This window comes from Motacilla alba, chromosome 1 (genome assembly GCF_015832195.1).
Source record: "Motacilla alba alba isolate MOTALB_02 chromosome 1, Motacilla_alba_V1.0_pri, whole genome shotgun sequence".
Lineage (NCBI taxonomy): Eukaryota > Metazoa > Chordata > Aves > Passeriformes > Motacillidae > Motacilla > Motacilla alba.
This window is the reverse complement of record NC_052016.1, coordinates 67,314,706-67,338,298: the sequence shown is the minus strand read 5'-3', so window position 1 is coordinate 67,338,298 and position 23,593 is coordinate 67,314,706.

Genomic DNA, 23,593 nt, shown 5'->3' with positions numbered 1-23,593 from the left:
GTTAATACAAGTCTTTTAAAATTTGACAAACCTGCATAATGCCACCATTCAAATCAGAAAAAAAGTAATAGCAAACGCAGTAAGCAAGCTTTCTACTGTTAGTGCTTGTCTTTTCATGTGAAATATCTTGAAGTATAATTAAAAGCTATTTTCAAAAACACTAAGGACCAAATGACAAAAAAGTTGTTAATTTCTCTGTATTTTTATTGTTGGTAGTCTGTTGACTCACTTTCAAAGCACAGTAATTCACAGCAGTTTTCTGAGTGCTTCATGTAAAAATTTGAGAGGATGTAATGTATTAACAACTGCTCTAATCAATGCTTTTCTTCATATTAGAATCTTGTCATCGTCACATTTGGAGTTTTCCCTTGCTTTCTAGGATTTCTGGTCTATGAAATACAAAATACTGTTATATACATCAAAGGTATTACAAATTTTCTTATCAATCTATAACCATCAAGAATTTCAACACTTTGGTTACCCGCATGTAGTTATCTATGACAGAAATTCAATAGAGTGCTGATATCCATCTGGAATAGCAGAGAAAGTTCATTATCTTAAATAGCTTTGAACACCTGCAAGTGATCACCTGAATCACCCTTTGTCTTCCACACTTTTGTTTACACATATTTGTCACATAAACATTTGAAAATGTCTCCTCTTAAGCTCTGGTAAAGATGAACAGTGTTTCTAAGAAACAGAATTCATTTTGATAATATGGGACTTAACATTTATGCAAGACTATGCCATCTAACAAATACAGTGTAAATATTTACAAACCAAATAATTTGAAAACCAAATTCCTTACTTCTTTTGCTAGGAACTACAAAGAAAATAATTTATTGAAAAAATAAATTAAACTTTTTTTGAGGTGAAGTCTAATTCATTATAAAAATAGTTTAAAATATCAAATTCAGTTTTTTACAGAGAAAAATGGCATCTCCTACTATTAGGTACAATATTTTTGTCATTATTGTCTCTACAGTGATCTCTAACTTTTTGTAAACTTTTAAGATAATCTAGACAAGTTTCTAAAATATTGGTGCTGAAAACAACAAAAATGTGGTAGAAATATATATATTATTTTAAAATTATATGAAACTATGACCTAAATATATTATTTGAGGAAGATGATATCTAATAATGCTTTTTAATATAGCAGAGACAGCATAAAGAAAAATAGTATTGGCAGCTGAAGCAGAAGAAAATTAAATAAAACAAAATTAATACAATAGTTTTAGATTTTTAAGTTGGATAATTAGTCATTACAGTAGATTGTAGGGAAACAAGACATCAGCTCTATGTCCAGTTGATATATTTAAAAAAAAATGTTGCACTTATTGCAGGAAAGCTGTCTGCCACAAGAAAAATCAAGTATTTTTCTATTACCCAGTCTTTTTAGCCACAAAATGTATCAAGATTTGTCCATTATATATCTAGTGTTTAAAAACTTTTTTAAAGACAAATTTGGTAAAACATAGAACCAAATGCTACTTACATTTTTACAAGTTATTTTAAACTGAACTGAATTATATTTTAAATAAATAATAATTTGTCTTTTTTTTACATTACCTTCATAGCCTACATCCTTTTCTTCTTTTTTGTAAATCTATTTTTTTCACATTTTTTACATGTGTACCCCTCACATAAGTGAAAATATCCCATGATTTTGCAATGAAGTTAATAACCAGAGCTTAAACAGATTTTAAATTATTCACTACTAGGGCATTCCTTTTAATGTCTACATTAAGGTTTTGATTCTTCTCAGGAGTTAATTAGAAAGAACTCTACTGTAATAAGCAGATTTATATGAACCTGATAGGAAGAGATGTCTCTAAATGGGCATGTTTCAGGTATTGATCTTTACGAAGTACTTAGATAATATGTGCTCCCTATGTATACTAAATCTGTTTGATGTGTTCTGGAGTGCAATCAGGCAGGAAAAAAATTGAGTTTAGATGTCTTGGAATTTTGCATAAACATGTAACTTGATAATGCTGCTCAGACACATTTGGTGGTTTGCCAAGTAAATCACAAACATTTCATTAATATCAGGCTGACCCAGCTTCATAGGCTGGGAAAACTGTTCCTGAGAACACCCCTGGTACTATAAATAACTCATTAATAAATCTCATAAAATAAGTCCGTAGCACTGGACTTCTTTAATCACAAGGTGGCTGGGCTTAGTGGAAATGAGTAATTAGATTTAAGTAATTGCCAAATTTGCATGAAAATTTGGTACTGCAAATAAAATTCTACAAGAGTATGTGAGGTTTCCATGTAACATGAAAGATCCATTAGATGTTAACTAATTAACTAATTAGATGTTATCTAATTAACATTGGATGTTAATTAAGACTTCTGTAATTTGAAAAAACAGCATATACACGGTTAAGCATAGAACACATTGAAGCAAATAGATGCATTGAAGCGCATCTTCAGTAATTTTGTCCTCAATCCCTCTTAACGTTTGTAGCCACTTTACCTGCTAAATAGATCTTTTGTTGGATACATAAAAACACCTGCAGGTCTTTCATAAAAAATAGCTAATGGAATACAGATAAAACCTTGGCTTTATGAGGAGCTTGCCTGTATAAGGAAAGAAGTGACCTTCTAGTGCTTTGCATGTCAGTCTGAAGTGGAGTGTTCTTCACCGCACAAGAAAAACACGTGTCTATAGTTTCCCTTTTAACACTTTGCTATAACTCCTCAGCAATATTTCAGGTTAAATATATAAGAGAGGCATTTTTACCTCTACTGAAACAGAATAATAGACCTTCCTCTACGCTATTCAACTGTTTTTACCACAAATACAATTAAAAATTGGTTTGTAGATTAAGGCTACATTGTTGTAGTATCTGCATTGATGACAACAGAAAAAAAAAAGAAAAAGAAAAAGGAAAAATATGGATTTTGATTTTGTCAAACATCAAAACTGTCAATAACCATGTCCTCAACAAAACAACATTACTACAGAAGCATTATTTCATTATGGAAGGGTGTGAACTATTTTTCACTAAATCAAAAGTATGCAACATTTATTCACTTGACAAATTAAGAAAAATTCTGACTTCAGTGAAGAAAATAATTTCAAGGGGATGAAAGTGAGTTTCACCTGCCCTAATACTGGAAGTATTTAGATGTAGAAATCTTCATCTGAGATAGTAATTTAATTTTTTATAGAAAATAAGAAGCAGACAAATAGATTACCCTAAAGCATGGTTTATTTGTTTTATTTTGGCCAATTACTCTTGAATAAGATGAACTGCAACCTAGAATGGCCTGTTCCTCTTCATTAATTGTAAGAGGATGCTACAAATCAGGAGATTTGCTCAGTTTGTCAGAGCATGGTGCTAAGAACATCAAGGTTGTGGTTTCAATCCCTGTATGAACCATTCACTTAAGAGTTGGATTTGATGATCCTTGTGGGTCCCTTCTAACTCAGAATATTCTGTATCTGGAAATGAAGATTAAACATTTCTGAAATCACATACAGTCTCCATACAGTAGGTGCTGAAACTTTAGCAGGATTAATTCTGTCATCATGTATACTAGTACTAAGCGCTCACTCTGGGAATATTCCTCTGAATAAAAACGAGGCACTTAACTTGCCTCTACCTTGACCTGGACATGTGAAAGAATATAATTTCCCTTAAATATTATTTCAGCTGTAGTGAATGGAGAGAAAACCAGGACATTTCTTTATCACATACCTGAAAATGGAGTGAGTGAAAATTATTAAAAAGGTAAGGAAGGCCCTTACCCCTCTGAAACAAAGGACACTGGAATAGGGAAAGTGACTATGCAGATGCCACAGTGTTGCTGAATTAAGGTGCTTTCAAATTGAGTGAGAAAAAAGTCTGATCCCGTGTCAGACAAAAGTGCAGCACTGTCTCCCATATTCTAAATGTCAGAAATGTCAGGATGAAGCCATTGTTGCAGTGACGTATTTAATAGTCACTAACTTTTATTGACTTCTGAGAGTGAATAATTGATGTATGGACTCTGGTTACTCTGTACAATGCAATATAGTCCCATTAAAAATTGTTTTGAAATCAGATTAATCCAAATAGCAAATAAAAAAAAAAAAAACAAACCAAAAGGCAGTGCTGGGAACCCAAAAACTAACAACACTGTAAGCTTACAAAGCTTTATCTCTCCTAACTCAGTCAATGTTCTCAGGTGCATGGTGTGATTCTTGGGCTGCCCTGTGCAGACCCAGGAGCTGGAATTTAAGGGTCCCTGTAGATCCTTTCCAGCTCAGGATATTCTGTGACTCTCTGCACTAAGTATTCACCAAGACTGATCTAACTTCTCTCTGCAGCAAAGCTTCTTCCATTTGTGAGTTTCTAATTAATATCTTGCACGACAAAGAGAACTACTCTGTCATCTTTAATTCAATTGGAGATCAGTATAAATATCAGCATCCAAATCAAAAACAATTCCAATATCTGCCTTTTGGCATGATCAAGGAACTGATTGCAACTGATGCAAAGACTTATCTAAGAATATTTATGCCTATCTGTGTTATATCCAGTTTCAACAATGCTAGGTTCCCATGTGTGTGGTTTAAATTCAGTGGTTTAAAAGTGATACAGATTGTACTCAAAATTATATTCAAAAGGATGCCTCTATGTTCCCCTTCTGTTTCTATCCCAATAATGAGGGAACTGATAGGCTTTTTGCCTGGGGCACTATACTTGTGTTTGGCTTAGAACCAGTCTGAATACCATTACTTTACTAAATACATATCCAACTTTAATCATATTACTTTTTTGAAAACACATCTGTGCTTTTTTTTTCCCAGAGACTCCCTTTCTTTTCCTTCTTTCCACCACCTAAACTTTAAGTAATGCCAGTCAGAATATGCAACATAACAAAAATGAGAATTCAAGCCGAGATTTTGCAAATGTCTTCTGACATCATGAGAATTTGAAATAAAATCAAAGGTAAAAATAAATGTTGTATTCCAGGCACTGGACTGGGGGCAGCTAGTTGCATTACTGAGGTGACACTAAAGGTCCCTGTGGGAAGGTGTTCAGTGAAGAGCAATAAAGCAGCCTTTGTAAGCTAAATCCCAGAGCAGCAGTAGCCTGACACTGCCCAACAGCAAAGGCAAAGAGGGGATAAAAGGAGAAAAGGAGAATCAGTATATTCTTACTATGCCATAGAATCAAGAGGGCTTTTTAAGAGGATTTATAAGTGAGATCATGACAATAATAATTTCTATTAGTTTTGGGTTTTTTCCTCCTGTTTTTAGATCTGTTTTAGAGGAAATGGTAATAGAAATCCCACATGATGAAAACTGGAATTATAAGGACATGTTGATTTGGCAGTGTCATTCCTAATGATGTTTGCTGTCATGCTCTTGAAGACCCACAAAAGAGTAGAGATGACTTACTATGTGTGGATGTCTACCTCTCATCTAAGTACAATTTTTTTCTTGTTTGGCCCATCTCGGTTGTGCATGCCAAATGTTTTGATCTATAGTCTCTTAGTACAGCACTCTTTCAGTCAATTACAATTGAATGTTTTGCACTAGTTTTTTTTCAAAAAGACTTAATCATTTTCATGAAAGATTTAATTATCCATGTTCCTTCTAGGAAAATAAATCTATTTTCCTGACATTTAGTTAAATTAAGGCATTGTGGTTTCAATTTTAAAAAAAAGTGTAATGCAATTTGCATACTAATCTGAGGCTGAATGGAGAACAACCTTTGTTAAGAATGAAATAATCTGCTTTAAAAATTAATTAAGGCCACACACAGAACCCCTTCTCTTTGGTTTCTGTATTGGTCTTGTGTGATCGGGTATTGGGAGCAGGGAGGGAAAAGGTTTGTTTTCTGTGAGAAGCTGCCAGATGCTTTCAGCCATATCCAGCAGAGCCAATGCCAGTCAGCTCCAGGGTGGACACGCTGCTGGCCAAGACCAAGCCAATAAGGAATGACAGTAACACCTCTGTGATAGCATATTTAAGAAGAAAAAAAATATATATATTGCACAGTTCTAATTTTTAATTGCAGTCGAGAAGAGCAGGCTGAGAATGTGTGACAGGAGCAGCCCTGTGGACACCAAAGCACCAAAGTCAGCACAGAAGGAGGAGGAGGAGGAGGTGCTCCAGCTGCCAGAGATGAGATTCCTCTGCAGTCCATGGTGAAGCCCATGGAGAAGCAGGCAGTCTCCCTGACACATTCATGGAAATGCAGAGATCCACCTGCAGACTGTGGAGGAGACCATGCCTGAAAGTATGCTGTGAACACATGGGAAACCTGTGCTGGAGAAAGCTCTTGGCAGGGACCTGCAGACCTGTGGAGAGAAAGGTCCACATTGAACCAGGTTTATTGGTAGGACTTGTGACCCCAGGGGTACCCTCACTGAAGCAGGCTGTGCCTCATGGAAAAGTGACCCACACTGGAGCAGTTTGTGGAGAATTTTTGCCTGTGGAATGGACTCACATTAAAGGAGTTTCTGGAAGACTGCCTCCAGTAGAACGAGCACTACATTGGCTCTCCCTGAGCAGCAGGACAACAAACAATGTGTGATGAACTGACTGTAATCCCATTCCCTGTCTCCCTGAGCTGCTGAGGGGGAGAAAGTAGAACTTGGGAAGGAGACAAGAGTGAAGGAAAAAATGTTTTTAAGCTTTATTTTACTTCTCATTATCTTCCTCTGATTTTGGTTAGTAATAAATTCAGCTGATTTCCCGAAATTGAGTCAGTTTTGCTTTTGATGGTATTTGGTGAGTGACGCCTCTCAGTCCTTATCTCAACTCCTAAACCTTTGCTATATTTTCTCTCCCCTATCCAGCTGAGAAAGGGAGCAATGCAACAGCTTTGGTGGGTGCCTGTCACCCAGTCAGGATCAGCCCACCACAGTGCCATATTCACTATAACTGAATGTGTGCCAGTGTACAGAAAGAACTCCTGATGCAAAAAACCCACATCAACACAATAAAAAAAAACAGAGTTGAAATCTTTGAACTACCAAGTCAAAGCTTTGCTTTTAACAGGCATCTTCTATAATTATACAATTCAGATAGCATGCTAATTACTATTTTTATATATTGTTTTATATTTTATTTATGGTGGAAAACTACTCCAGAGCCTCACATTGATCTCATAGTGACCTTGTCTTTTGTAGCCAAAAAAAAAAATTATAAAATAGCTTTTCCCTGAGTCATTTCCCTTCCTTTAAGTGTTTACAAAGCAAGCCTCTTAAGAGTTCATATTCACTTGCCACGTACCTTGCTTATCCTCCTTTTTTGAGTGAAAATTTATCCATTCCCTGATCACCCTTGTACCCCTGCCTTTATACTTCAAGTTTCAACTGAAAAGGAAGCAGAACCTTATTTTTCACCTTCTGGTAAACATTTTTTTCACTGCAGTTTTAGAATAGTAATTGAACATAAGGCAGGATTTTTTTCAGATATTGTGATGCTGCAAATGCATTTTGAGGACCTTGCTGTTCAGCAAAGTATGAATTATTCTGTTTTTATATAGTGAGCATACATTTTCAGCTCAGGGATGATTTATGCAATTATTACTAACTTGAAAGCAATAAAGTAATTCCAGACTGTTAAGTTCAGAAAAATATATCTTTATATACAGTTATCAAAAAAACAACTTGGAAAACAGTTTTGTTTTAGAATTAGTGTTGTGCTGTCAGTTTCCTATCAGTGTAAGATTATCAGATTCTTCTAGAGGTGTTCTAAAACGGTAAATGTTTGCAATTTATGTTTATCTAACACTGTAAGTTTTCTATTTAGAATTAATTTTGAAGAAGTATCATAACTTGCAAATGAGTAAAAACAGAATAAAAGGAAAGTATGTCTATATGAATTAAAACTTAATACCTAAGTGTAAAAGAAAAATAAGGGATGACATGTATTCCTTTTTTACATCAATGTGTGAAAAAGTAAGCACAAAGAACTGTGGCAGGCTAGCCTTCACCAAGAGCCAAAGTCCCACGAGCATTTTTTCCTTTCTTAAATACATTTTCTCCAAGGAACCATTGACTTGGCCAAAGACCTCCCCTGTGTCCTGCAGTGGGTCCTTTAGAGCCAGTTGGAATATGTTTTGTCCATCCAAGCACACCTGTGCAGCTGCTACAAGAATTTATGCTCGATCTTTTTTCTTGGAAATTCGATTTCTAGCACCAAATATAGCTACCAATAAAAGAGTGTACCTTTTCAGAGGTACAAGATGGTATAAATTCAAATGACTTAAAATACTTGATTCAAGATGTATATTACTAAAATAACCAAGTAGTTCCAATTGTTTTTCACCAAATTATTATTGCTCAACAACATTTTAAAGTTCAACTGTAAGCTTGTCTTAAAGCTGCCATATGCTTAAAGAATGATCTCTAAGCATAAATTTAAATTGGGATGTACATAGGGATCAACACGATTTGATCACTTCTTCCTACATGGAAATCCACAGAAGTTCAGATAATAGAAGTGGAAACTTGTAGACCATGCTTGAAAAATTCTGCAGGTTTAGCCTACATGTCTCTGTCTCTTTGTGTTTCCTGCATTTTTTTTTTCTTTCTGACAGATAACCATAAATTTACTGGAAAATGCATGCAGTCATTTGAAGAAGGTGAAGGTATTTCGTTATTTCTTGGACTGAGCGCACAAAATTGAAATTGAAACTTTGTCAGGAATTCAGAGTAATAAATTTCTGCACATTAAGATACTTCTGCATTGAAATTTTGAAATTTTACCACCTTTCTAAAAGTTTATGTGCCTGACCACCAAAAAAGTAATCAAAATAAATTTGGTGTCTCTAAGGACTAAAAGACAATAATGCTATCGGTTTCATTTAGGAGATAGTTTGAGATTTTTTTTCAGTTGCTTTTATTTATCAGTCTTCATGTTATCTTACCTGGACTACCCTTCATTCCAGCTTTGCTCCTTCAGCTGTAAAGATACAGAAATAGAAATATTTAGCCATAGAGCTTCATTACTTCCCGACTGAATCATCTCCCCTGACTGTTTTGATGCACAAATTCCTGTCAGCCATTTCACAACCTAACCAAATGGCCCTTCTCTGGAAATGACTGATGAGTAGTGCAAGAAAAAGGCTGCTTTAAAGTTTTTAATTTGTCAGGAAGAGAAAGACTGATCAGCTCCCTTTGCACATCTGCAGAATGTCATAAGCATCATGTCCTGCAGATTTCTATTGACTATAAAGTAATTTAATATGAAATGAGAGGTGCCTTTATCCACTTTGCATTTGGTCTGGCTAATGTCTGCCAGAAAGAGAAGCATACTAATAAGCTTTTTGCATAAATGAGTACTGATTTATGGGGATTGCAAGATGGGCATAGAAAAGGTTAAAAAGGTTAAAAGGTTAAAAACCCACTTTTGAGGAGAGTATTTCTAAATAAAGATACACCTTGGACAAATCTAATGCCAACTTTCATCTTGAGACTATATAGCAAGACATACCAGAATTACAGAATAAAATGAGGACCTAGCAACAGGACATCTGTCTCAGGGGCAAAAGGAGTACATCTTAGGTTTTGGACATGGCTGCATTTTACGTTAGCTTATTGCTAGACTTAGGAGCAATAAAATTAACTCTGAGATGATAGATAAGAATCTCACAGCTCCACCCACTACCTTCTGGAGAGATTTAGTCTGGCTGAATAGCTTGCTGTCTTGACAGATATAGCTCACCTCCATCTGAAAGGTAAAAAAGCTTTCTATGCAAGGTATTTCATGGCATGACAGGCAAGATATCTTTTGTCAGTGGGGAGGTGATTTCAAATCTGTACAGATTTGGATATAATTCTTTGAGTTTGTGTGAGCAAACTGCCTAGAGTTCAAATTGTGAAATTTCTGCTTCAGAGACAAATACTCTAGTAATTGTTAATGCTCTAGAAAATATGCAATGTTTGGACAAGTCCCCTCTCTTGCTGTGCCTCTTAGACAGAAGTTGAGCACACTGAAAAATGAAAATTTACTATTGTCATTTTGCTGCCTATGGACTCAGTGAAAGAGATTCAGCTAACTAGAACAGATAACGAGGAATGACTTTCTTCTACAGACAATGGACAAAAATATCTAACATAAGTGCATGTGATCCCTAGCTGCCTACCTTTTTGTTTTAGAAAATTTTAACTGCTTTTAGAAGTAAATGCCTGCAATTAATATCCTAAATTAGCATTTACAAATTTAAAGTGATGGCCTGAATTCCAAAAATGTTAAACAATCAAATGAATTAATTGCAAGGTTTTAGTAGCTGAAAACAGACAGAAGAAACTCATATCTAAATGTGAAGCTCACATCTTAGAGAGTTAGGATTATAAAATTCCCTTTGGGAAAAACAAAACCCCAAAGAAAGAACCAAGTGCACAACAAACTTCATTTACTCAAAATATAGTCTAATTTCTCTAAATATACATATATTGTATTCTGCTACATGACAAAAAAAATTCATATTTCATTTTTCACAAAATCCCAGAATAATCAAGATTGGAAGGGACTTTCAATATCATCTAGTACAACTGCCAACCTCACACCACCATAAACACCCCTAAACCATATCCCTAAGTATGACATTCAAACATATTTTGAACACTTCTAGAGACTCAACGAACCTCTCTAGGCAACTTCTCTAGATAACCAGGACTGCTGATAGATGACAGGTCCTTCATTACTCTTGGGTTCACCCCATTCAGGCCCATAGTTGGATGGTTGTCTAATTTGCATAGCAGATTAGCACTAGCCATTTCCTCCTGGACTGTGGGGCCACTAACTTCCAGCTCTGGGAGCTGGGTATCCTGAGGACAGCTGGTTCTGGTATTAAAGACTGAGGCAAATATTGCAGTAAGTACCTCAGTCTTTTTTCTTTTCTTCTGGCACTATGCGAAGTATTCTAGTACATTGATAGAATGTACTTATATTTAAAATATTGGAACATATATGTATACTAAATATAATCACAAAATATCCTGAATTAAATGAGACCCACAACTCTGAAGAAAGTGAGCAATTTTCTCCTGAAAATGTTAGGAAGAGAATTATAAAAAGGCAATTAAGACCAGCAGGATTATATTTTAAATCAATACCCTTGTGTTAAGAACAAAGTTTCTCTCTTTGGATATCTCTTATTCTTAAGAGATTTGTTACGCAGAGATTCTACACATGTAGATCAAATTCAACTAAAGATGATCAGATTCAATGTAGAAATATCAATGGAATTATCAAAAAAGTAGATGAGATTTTTCTTACTGTACAATAATTTGTGCAATAAATTAACAAATATTTGTTTTAAATAAAACTAAGAACATATTATGAAATCCATTTTCCTCTCTCTCTTGGTATAGGTGCAAAATATGTGGGGAATAAAAATCATTCAGGCATTTAGATTTTAAACTTCTGAACAACACATTAATCTGTTTTATATAGAATACAAGTCACTTGTGTAATTTGCATTAAAAAGGGTTGTGTTATTTTTGTATAATAGTTTCTGGTCTTTTTCTTTGATGCGTCAATAAAATATTGTATGTATGATATGAAAAATGTAATGTTTTATATTTAATGATTCATATATTTCTTTTGAGTCTGAAAATCATCAGGTTGCTCTACATTCCAGTAATTTCAATTGCTTTTTACATATTTTATACCACATGTTTAAATTACTTTCAACAATGAAAGACTGATTCTACACAATTACCCGAATCATGCATTATTCAAGTGGTAGTTGCTTCCACTTAAACTTTCACTTAAAGTAATCATTTTTACTAAGAGCCTTGTTGAGTGTACTTGTTGGTGTTACCTGAAATAGCTACAACGATTTTCATTTTCATAATATTTTAGTTTATATTTCCCCAGTTGAGGGATTTTCAGATACTGATCATGTTAACGTGTCCTGGAAATCTGTATGTATACTCATGATCATATAGCACCATGACTATTCAAGATAAATCCTTACTCAAGGTTTTATTACTTATGAATGTAAGAGCTATTTTATTTAAGTAGAAATTTCTTAAAGACTTGGCCAATACCTAGTATCAAAGGGAAGAATTTTTGTGTTCAGGTCCTGCTAATTTTTTGCTGTCTCTGTGTTGTCACTGAGTACAGATGAAGTGTCACAGTTTCCAAACAAGTTCTGGAGGCCTTTTATTCATATTTCATTCTCATTTTTTTTCCTAGTTAAACTTCATTGACTTCTATGATACGTATAGTGGAAAGAACAACCTTATGATTGTGAAAAAAGTAATGAGAATGGTTGTGGGTGGACTGTTTCCTCAGAATCAGTCTTTGGAGGAGGAGGGGGTGTATTTTTTCACACAAACTTACTTGTATGCAAGGGCCACACACTTCACATGTCAGTATTGTTGCCAACTAAAAACAAATCATGGCACTGTATTCTAATAGATGTTACTGCCATACAGATCAATGTATATCCAGACCCAGAATATAAAACGTTTTGAACATTTTATATTCTTAGTTTCAGTTCTCTTAAGCAAGGCTTAATAGAGTGTTTTAGTAATGAGAGAATGGTATGGAAGACTTAAAAATATTTAAATTATCTTCTGGTAGATTTAATTTAATTTAAATTTATATTAATTATATGATTTTTGAATGTTACTCCTTGGCTAAACCTTCCTTTTATGCAATTTTCACATGTGTTTTATCTTCTCTCTTTTTCTGATTTTGATAAATATTAGTGAAAAGAGAAGGAAAGCCGGGGATGGAATTACAGCATAACAGATATATTTTTCTAACTCAATGGTCCTTCTATGCTCCAGAATGTGTTGTTTTACATTTCTGATCAATTTATTTTGAATGCAGAAGCTTAAAAGGAAGCATTGATGTTCTCACTATCAGTGTGAATGACTTAATCACAGACCAGTTTATGACCAAGTTACTACAGAGCAGCTGGAGATTTAGCCATGAGCCTAAAAATTATGATGATCTTAACCCCTTTCTAATGGTGCTAGGGAAAATTTTAATCCAAGTGGAAGAATTTATAGTAAGTAATTTATGTAAGTATGTAATGACACAATGAGAAAGAGTTTTATATCTTGAGGTTAACAGTTAAGTCAAGTAAAGGAGGTGAAGCCTTTCCTAAAAAAGGAATAGTAACTTTTAAGAGATTTTGAAAGTGAGACAGATTTATTTAAGGTAAATGAGTGGGCTGTCTCAGAAGAAAACTTGCATTGAAGAAAAATATTAAATAAATGCAGACAAATGGAAGAACTATAAATGGGAGACTTTCTCCCTCAGAATAGTGCTTTCTCTGAGATGAACATATAAAAAATATAATTATGAATTATTTTTTTCAGAAATTTTGCAAGCAAGAACTTCCTTTTTGATCTAACTCTAATAAATTAACATTGGTTTTCCTTTCTTTTCTCACTTGTTTTGCTACCATAATGTGTAGGAAAATGCCACAGGTGTTTTTTTGAATAAATTTGTTTGTTTATCCATTTTCTTATTTTTCCAGCTTGATCTGCATTAGAAATTACTAGATTCTTTACCCAATGTGTTGTCTAAGTACAAAAATCCCTATTACATGAACAACAGTGAGAGTTTTTATGCATTTTGAGAGAGACCGAACAAGTTCATACAGAAGAAATTCACTGAGGATTACTGAAAACATGAAAACAACTTTTGGGTCAAGGAGTTTTTGTGTTGCAGAGACTTGAACATTGGAAAATATGTGGAAGTATCATCCCAGGTTGCCTGGTGCTCTGTGCTCGTACACTTTTGATTGCAGTGATAGACGTGAGAGTGGGTTTTATATTCCCAGATAAGAAGTCCTTTTAGTCCTTTTTTAATAACTAACTGGTCCTTACCCAAGGGTTTGGCAAATAATCAAACAGAGAGGGTGGAGCCTTTACAAACTTCCATCTCACTAGGATCTATCTCATGTTCTTGAAGCATACTGTCTACCTGGACTGTGAAGATGCCTCAGAATCTTCACAGTCCATGTATACAGTTGATACCCAAGGCATCAAAGAAGTGTTTTCCAGTAATCAGTGTAATAAGTAAGGCATTACAGGAGCATGCTGAAACCCAAGAATCTCCAAGAATTTGTTACTTATGAAAGTCGTCATCCTGAATATTGATTGCCTGATTCCCTCAGGAGCAATATGTTCTGGTGAAGGTCTATTGACTATGTTGTGCTTATTCTAGTTTCAAAATAGCCTCTTCCCCAGTGCTTTAGAAAGTGTTGCCAGTGGATTCATGGTGCTATGAGCTCTTAGCCCTGCTATATCCCAAGAGCCTTGTCTTAAAAGGATATTTGAGAGTTATTCTGGCTATATAGTGAAGTTTAAACACTCATAAGTTTTTCTCAGTCTTTGCAACAAAGTAATATTTTTGGGGATAATTTCTACAGTAATCCTGTGAAGCAGGTGGTTTCTTTACCAGATGCGGTCTGAACTGTATGCTCAGTAGTGAAGCCGCACAACTAGAAGATATTTTCTGCTTATGGAACATGCTCATATCTGTAGAAATAGTATTATCATTAAATAAAAGGTATGGACATTTCAGTCGTATACAGTCATATACATATATGACATTAAAAACTCCTAAAACCTTGATAACTCTGATAGCTAACCCTGACAAGAACAAGTGACTTGAGGAAGAGGTCCCATAACCAAATTCCTTCATATGAATACTTAAACTTCCCTCTCCCAGCTCCAATTTTATTTCCTTAACCAAGACATTCATCAGATCTTTGGCTTTATGTGGGCATAGGAGTCCAACTCAGTGAAACTTACAGAATGTAGACATGAAACTTCATTTATCTCAGGAAAATGGCACTTTTATTGTAGAAAAATGAAGTGTGAAGCAGTCATGTAACAGATTTGACTCAAAAGCTAACAGCTGCATGTCACACAGAAGCATATACTTCTTAAAAACTTGTTCAACTGGCATACTTTAGATAATGTTCTACAGTTATTTATTCAAATCTTTAAGAAAGCAAAAAAACCCTAAAGTTACAGACAAAAGAGTGTTCAGATGCTCATGTGCAATATCACCCATTCCCAATAGCCCCCAAACTCTGAGTCTGTAGCTCAGATTTTAACACTTTTTTTAATAATTAGCATCTTCTACTAGTGTCTAGATAGATAAGAATAGTGTAAACATTAAAACCGTGATTAAGTATTAATTTGCAACTATGCCAGAAAGTACTAGCCTTGTAAAATTCATATAAAACAGAGCGCATTAAAGTTTTCCTTACTTCTTCTGAGATCAACACTAGTATTACAAATGAGAATCTTATGTTAGGTGTTTATAATCCCATATTTGTTCCTTAGATTTTTTTGTCCTGATCTCTCCTGTTTGGCTTTGCTACTGTGCTTGACTACAGGGCAATCATCCATGTCTTTCTTTGCATCTCTTGTTTCCATTTATACCTCAATTCCTGCGTTTTATGATGCTGCCTTCTGATGCACTATTTTGCACACTTGTTTAGTAGCGACAGAGAATTTTGCAATTTATTTCCCTCAGAACACACACAAATGAACTCTTCTGATATTTGTTGTCATTTTCCCGCTGCTCACCCATTGCTCATTAAGATACCAACATGCTTCTCTCCCCCACAAAAATGAAAATAATTTTTATATTAATTATACCTTATCTAGTAAAAATTAAACAAACATTCACAATTATTTAGAAGCACCACAGACTTGTACATTGTTACGTCACTGATGAATGGAAAAGAAAGCTCCTGAAAATGTAAAGTTGAATGAATGAATTTGCAGTATACACATGCAGTATTGAACAGCATGTATGAAGAAACTTTTATACTAATCATACTATTGGTAGATGCTTTTGACTATACCTTCTGTGCAACCAGTTCCTAATAATTAGAAATTAAATGGATTTGGTATTTTAACAATGAGCCAAAATTTCAACATCTTTCTGTTTCTTAATTTCTCTACGGCGAACTCAGACTCTCAAAAAATAATTTAAAATGAGACATACAAAATACAACATAAAAAAGCATAAAACCATCTTATGCAAGAAATAGGGAGTGCTGATGGAAATGCATTTTAATTTATAAAGCTTTTTGCGGTTTTACCAGTTTCACTAGCCTTGAATATTATTCTGGAATTAGATAGTTAAAACACTTTCTCTTTTGGACTGTGACAGGGGAGAAAGTTTTACCTCCCTCTGCTCTCATAGCCTAGTAGACAAAGGTTTCAGAAATAGTATTGTTTATTCATATTGCAGTTCTTATTTTGTTTGAAAATACTTAAGCTACATCTCCAAAATCAAATCTTAATGGATACAATATTTAGAGAGGAATGTGAACATATCCTTTCTCTGGTTAACTCTTGAGAAAAAGTCTTGTCTACTTGGAACAGACTAGAGATATGGAAGAAAAAAATGACAACTGTTCTACAGTCCAGTATGAAGAGTAATTTCTTTCAGGACTTTACATTTTTCAAACAATATATGTCTTTCTTTACCTAAATAAATTTTGGACACTGCAAAAGGAAAGTGACACTACTTGTTCCCACTATATTTTAAATAAACTCAAATAAGAAAGTTTCCACCTGGAAACTTCACCAAGTAAGTGATTATTACTTAACCAATTAATTTGTGGGTCTCTTTGTGCAATGAACATGAGATGGCTATCTAGAATTGAATTTACAGAATTTTGAAAGAACAAAATCTTAATGAATTCAGACTTCAGCACTCAAACAATTTTGAAAACATGGGCACTGAAGGACAGCATACTCAGGTTGCCTTTGTAGATTGAAGAAGTTTGCACATCAGGGAGGTTTTACTTCAGAAATTAGAAAGAAATTCAGCACCTTGAGAAGTAAAACTCTCCCCCAAAACTATCTACAAAAAAAAGAGTATTCTTTTTTTCTGACATAATTTTACTGAAGAGTTTCTCACTTCATTTATGTTTACACTTCCCTCCTGGATTTAATTTTTGGCCAAATTTTCTACAGCAAACTGCTCTGGACTTTCCCTCTGCTGCATGTTAGTAACCTGTAGAAAATACAGAGTGATTGAAACTGTTTATTTGGTAGTTTAGTACATCACCAAGTATAATCTAAGGCATGGGACCTTCTGAGTCAGTTCCAATATTTCATGAAATGCCAGTGTGAGGTCAGGTTTTTTTTTTGTGTAGACAGCCTCCCAGAATTGCAGTGACTTGGTACTTTTGCTTCCTCTTTCCCTCAGTCTCTTCACATCAACTTCATTATCTTATCTTTCTTCTTTTCCACATAGTCCTTACTTTCCACTTTCTTCCAAAGTGTTTTGGTTTTTGCCTTTTATTTTTTTTAATCTATATGTTCATCCCATATTAGGAAAATAAAAAAAAACTCTGTATTTTTCCTGTTGTCACATAATTTATTTCTCCTAACTTATATTTTTTCCTTCATCTGTGTGCTCAGACTGGAAGCTCTTCCGATCCCCAGACAACAAAGAAATGTGTGCTTGTATTTATTGTCTACTGAATCACTTCTGTACTTAATAGAGTGGCTGCTACTTCTACTGCTGAAGTACTGAGACCTTTTCTACAAAATTTATTTTCTTATGTTTTAAGGAATGTGCCAAGCTAAAAACATGTCATATAATGTCAGTTAATGAAATATGTATTGTTTAATACCTGAAAATACATGGGTTTTGGTAGAAACAGATGGAAGAACAGCTTTTAAAAAAAGCAGAAAGCAAGTGGAGCAAAAGGAAGTCTGAGAAATTCCAGGAATCTGAACCCATTGTTTTGCAGGCACTAAGATGATACGTCTTATAATTGTATTAATAAATTAAATAAGTTTAATGACCACAAAATCATTTATTTGGACTATATGGAACATAAATGTGACCACAACTGTGGAAGCAGAAAACAATACCTAGTAAGAATCAGCAAGATCTAATTAAAGAATTTGCTTTGGACTGACATAGCACAATTGCTAGCTAGTTAACAGTTCATAATTATGAGAAAGCAAATTTGCAATACATCTGCAGAAGAAGGGTGTAAGTGTTGCAACTGAAAATTTAGGCAGAAGATCTGAGGAAAATAATGGATTGCTTCTTGTAATTTATATTCTGATATTATGCTGTTCAGCCTTTTGATTCTCTCCACAAATTAGCTTGTGAAATTTGCTGAGAAAATTTCCATAGAAGCTAGGAAAGTTGTCAGGCAAAGTCATAAGTGAAAGAGAAAGAAAAATTAGACTCTCATGTTTTGTGCAATTACATGAACATTTTGTAACTATAACCTTCTGTGACTGTTAAAAAAGCAGAAGATTGTTTTCAGTCTTTTTCCCTAGAGACATTTCATTCATAGAGCAGATTGGTAGAAGTCGCTGTCTTACTAATGTTCTGGTCCACATTAAAAAGCAATGGATTATAGATAGAAATGGTTCTTTGCCTAAACTGCTTAATAAAAGTGAGTCAAAGACCAACCTCTCTCCTTGAGGCCAAGTAGTTATCAACTAGTTTATATCCAGACTTGTCTAGCTGACGGCTTGGCCTTTAGAGGGAGAGAAACAGAATGTTACGGAAATTCACAACATTGCCATGAAATGAGATAACAAAAAGCAGTGTATATGGTGAGGTGTCAAGGACTTCAGTTTCCTCTCCAGTTTTCTCTTGTCAGTTCTGAAGAGGTATGTCCTTAAGGAACATAACTTCTTAAGTCACTTTGTGACACCTGGCATGAGGAGCAGAGATAGATGAGTCCCTGGTTTTTTATTTAGCAGTCTCAGACATCATCAATTCTGCCTCTGGTCGACTGAGCGAGACATAGCCAATTATTCCTTGCTTTGTGCTTGTCTTCCAGGTTCTATGTATAACAGAGATTTTAGCAGTCAAAGCTTTGAGGCATAGTAATTTCAAACTAGGGCCCTAATTTCAGTGAAAACATGATTGCTGTTGAATTGAGCATTCAGACCCACAATTGACATAGGCATGTACCCTCTTGAGCATGAAAAGACTAGGACTGTAGCATATATATATATATATATATATATATATAAATATATAAAATTGAAGAGTAAAAGAGTAAAATATTTTTGTAGCTGGGATCCATATGACATCTTTTATATGTCTGCAGATCGGTTAGCCAGCCTATCAATGCAGTCAAATTATAAAAAACCAGAACTTCTAAGACACAGGCCTTAGTTCAGACACTTCTGTCGATAAGGTGAATTGTACCTTAAATTACTTACTGGCACTTTTGTGACTAGCTGGCATGCAGATGTCTACAATTTTATTATCTGAAGTACTGCAATGAATCCTAGCACGCAGGATAACTAGTCGGAGATAAGTCATACGGTGTTAGCTCTTGACAAAGCTGGCGTGGCTGATAGAGATCAGTACAATTTCTTTGAGGATATTGTGCTGAAAATCTAATAATACAGTGAATCCTACCAAGCTGTAAGGGGTGAGCTTCTGTTCCAGGCTGTAGAACCCCTATTAAGGTACCAAAACATTATTTCTTCACAGGACTGTGATATCCAGCTCCTCTGGAGTGACAGTCAGGATGCAGTACTTCATTGTATCTCAAAGAGCATTAATACTTTTCTGTGGCAGCTGAATAAAATTTTGTTAATCAGGTATTGGTTTATTATAGTAGCACTCAGACACTAAACTCTATGTAGGTATTTCATTGCTCCCATGGTCTTTAGCTGAACCTACCACAACATATCAGGCCTTGGAAAAGAAGCCGAGTCCTAAATACTTTTTAAGATCATGGTGATAAATAGCTTTAAAACTATGTTTCTGAATAATAATGCCTGATTCCCAGTTCATATCTCTGCTGAAGGATTAAAATAATAGACCAGAAAAAAAGGCACTTAGCATAGTGATTTCACTTGTAGAAGTATTAAAATGAAAACACCTCACTTGAGAACATTTATTTTTTAATATTTTGTAGAATTTCATCTAAAATAATGATAACTTACTAATAATATTGAACACTCATTCATTTACTGGCCTGTCAAGATCTTTTAAATTTATGTGTGTGTATACATGTATCTCCATGGCCCTGTATCTATTTATTCAAGATTAGGATTAGGACATCCAAAATCTTATAAATACCCCTTCTGGATTTTTCCTTCACAGCAGAGAAGGAGATTTCATGTTTTCCCAGGTTTGATTTGAAATGAAACTTCTTCTACTCAGTTTATTTTTCCAGAATAGTTTCAGTGTTGAAAAATAATCAGATAAAATTCCCTTGTAATATCACATGCCTTTTATTATGCTGAACTTCCATTCAAGGCCAAGTGAAGAGTCTATTGAAAGAGTTATAAATTATCAATTTGCTTAGTTCAAACATGGTTTTTGGGGATTTTGGGGGGTTTTTTTTGTGGTTTTTTTTTTTTTTTTAATCTGACATAAGACTATTGCATTGGTTATTATGTTTCAAGTGGTTTCATGTTTGGCTTGTGTGCTTACAAACACCATACAATCAGATCATGACCTTGAGGCAGAAAAAATAAGAAAAAAAAAAAAAAAAAAAAAAAGCCAAGTAAAAATATGAAGGAAATTGTGCAGATCGGTAGTATTCGGTAAAGTTGGTCTTTTTTCTGGAATAATTTCATTCCATGAATAAATATTATGATGGTAAAAATAGAAATTATAAAGCCACCATACTTATTTGTGACACTTAAGTAATAGAGAAATCCTGGAATCCAATTTGGAAGTCATAAAAATTCAGCTTCAAGCTTTGTCTTGACATGTGCATGCATGCAGCTACATGTCCATATAAATTATTCTTATATATGCACACTTTTACTTCCCATATATTTCTGTTGTTGTAAAACTGAGAATGAAGCATTTAACAGACCATAGTCACAAGAGTATTGCAAGTGTAGTATTCCTCATAGAACAATGTTCACAAAAGCTTTAAAAAGATTTCTTTGTGGGCATGGTACTAATGAAGTGTTTGTGGGGTATTTTTTCAGATTTGTGACCTGTAAGGAGCGAATGCTGCTCTATTGAGTGACTGGGGCATTTATAAATATATGCTCTCTGTGGTTTAATAGAAAGCTGTAGAAATCATGATCTTCTTTATTCCACTGCTTGCTTTCACAAAATTTCGTTATACTTATGTGTATTTTTCTTTATTTATTCAAATCTGCCAGTGAGCTCAAAAACATTTTTCAGAAATGATATACAGTGGGACAGACAGGCACATGTAAACACAAAAAGACATATCATTACATGAACTTGTATTCTAAGGAAATGCAGGTAAAAAAACAGTTCAGCTCTGTTTGCAGTATCAGTGTTGAAAAAAATGTGAGCATATGTCATTTAGAATGCTTTCAATATGCTGTAATTGGTAATTGACATAACACTGACATCAAGTGCTTTCAAATTATCTTTCATATTTAGGTCCTCTATATCCACTTGATAGACAGTGCTGTATTAAACAGTTTCTCAAAACCAAATTAAACTAAAAAATAGCAGTGTTTTGTCAATATGTACTTCTAAAAATGACAGTTCTAATCTTTCTGTGTCTGTGAATAGTGGATGTTCAAAGATTCTTTCTTCCTAAGTGACCTCTAGGACTCTGTATTCTAAACAGAGAAAGATTTCAAATTAAAGAACAATCCTCCAAGATGAATAAAATAATGAAAATAGTGACCATTAGGTCAATCATCTTAAAGGAGAAAAAAAAAAGGAAAAAAAAGAAGGCAAAAGAAGGTATATACTTTTTTTCTCCCATTAGTTTGATATGTCAAACTCAGCTTTATCTTTCAAAGAAACTCATTATATCATCAGGTAGAATTTTATTGGAGTCTCTTTTTTTTTTTTTAAAGCAATATGCACTTTGTTAGCATACACTTTTACAAAGCTTACAGATTCATACAATCAGCCATAGATTAATGGGATAATTTTATCAATATTTATAGTCAACCAAATATTTAGATGCAATTTATGGTGAATTTTTAATAACCTTTTTTCAACAAAATTTATTTTATTCTTATGTTTGGATCATCTTTTTCTGAGGTTTTAGCTTAATAATGGCACTTTTGGTAAAATATGAAATTAACAGTAATTTTCCATTAGTGGTTTTTACCTGAAAATTCATATGCTCAGATGCCACCATTCTCTGGTATCTGGTCTAATAAATTGCATTCTTATATTAGGACAGGCAAATAGTACCTTCTGATTTATAAACAGTGCCTAATCAGAGTTCAAACAAATGTTTACCAAATAATAATTTATGTATAATATATGTGAACACTAAACCAGCATATCTTATATTTGTTCACAACAGATAAAAAGGATTTAAGATTTTTTTTTTTGATAAACCTGTTTTATGAGCAGTTCTTGCCTTTACAGTATATATTATTTGTAATTCAGCTGACATTTCAGTAAAATTGTTTGTGATTCACATTAGAGTTCTGAAAGCATGATTTAGAATCTCATGAATTTATCTGGGCTTTCTGGACAAGAAACCTGAGAGCATCGTTACAGAATGTTTTTGTAACACGATTTCTATAGGATAGAATAGATAGAAATTCTTCTTGGTCAAATCATATAGTCATGGCACCTTATCTCTAGGATTTGAGAAAATCCAAACCCAAAAGATCACTTGGGATGTTATTCCTTACATTTCCTTTGTGAGCATGATGATTGAAAGAAATTCTCTCTTTGTTCTGGAGCAAACACTATTAGAACCACTCTTCTGTGGATGATCCCTGGTCCTTTACTGTGTTTGGCTCCAGTCATGAGATACCATAGAAGGGAAAACAGAGCAGAGGTTTTCTAGATCATCTGTGTGTGTCTGGGGAAAAAACAAATCCTACAGGAGGTGTTGCTTACCTCAGGTTTTCCTCCTAGCATCTGGATGGCCACAAATTCAGGCTGAAAGGTATTGAGCTGCTAGACAATGTGGGTATGTGCAACTCTTATGGCACAATATAGATGTAGTGAAATGAGGCTTCTGAAGTGAGAGGACCCCTGAAGGGAGCTGCACAAATCCATATTATCTACCTGCCCAACAGGGTGCCTATGGCTTTGCAGTCTTATGCTGTAGCAAAAGAAAATAATAAATAAATAAAATGCAGAGGATTAATATGCCACTTAAAAAAGTTAAAAAGCAGATAAACAGACCCATTTTTTCTGAAATACCTGCACCCTCCAGTGTAAAGCTGTAATCTTAAAGCTGCTTTGGCAACAACAGGAACATTTCCATACCTGACAACTGAACTGGATGAGCAGCTAAGAATTTTTATTAACATAGCACACGTCTTCAACAAAGTCTCCAAGCTATAAAAATCAGGTCTAATATAAATAACATGCATCAACAACATTCATTATTAGTTTCATTGAAACCAAACAGTAGATGTTAAATAAAAATCGATACTTATCATAAAATCAGATGAAAGGCATAATGTTAAAGTAAATTTAGCTTGCAATCAATGTACATCTTTAATTGAAAAACCTGACATGAAATCTCAAATAGCAGGAGGGCAATAGAACCAAAGAATTATCTATATAATGCACTTCAGAAGAGAACTACCCCATTTTATTGTCACTCTTATTTAAAAAAGTATTTTTTCTAATCAAGACAGACAGATGAAATTTATCATATACTGATAATAACATTAGTTTTTTAAAATGCAGATTTGAAAAATTGAAAACCATTTG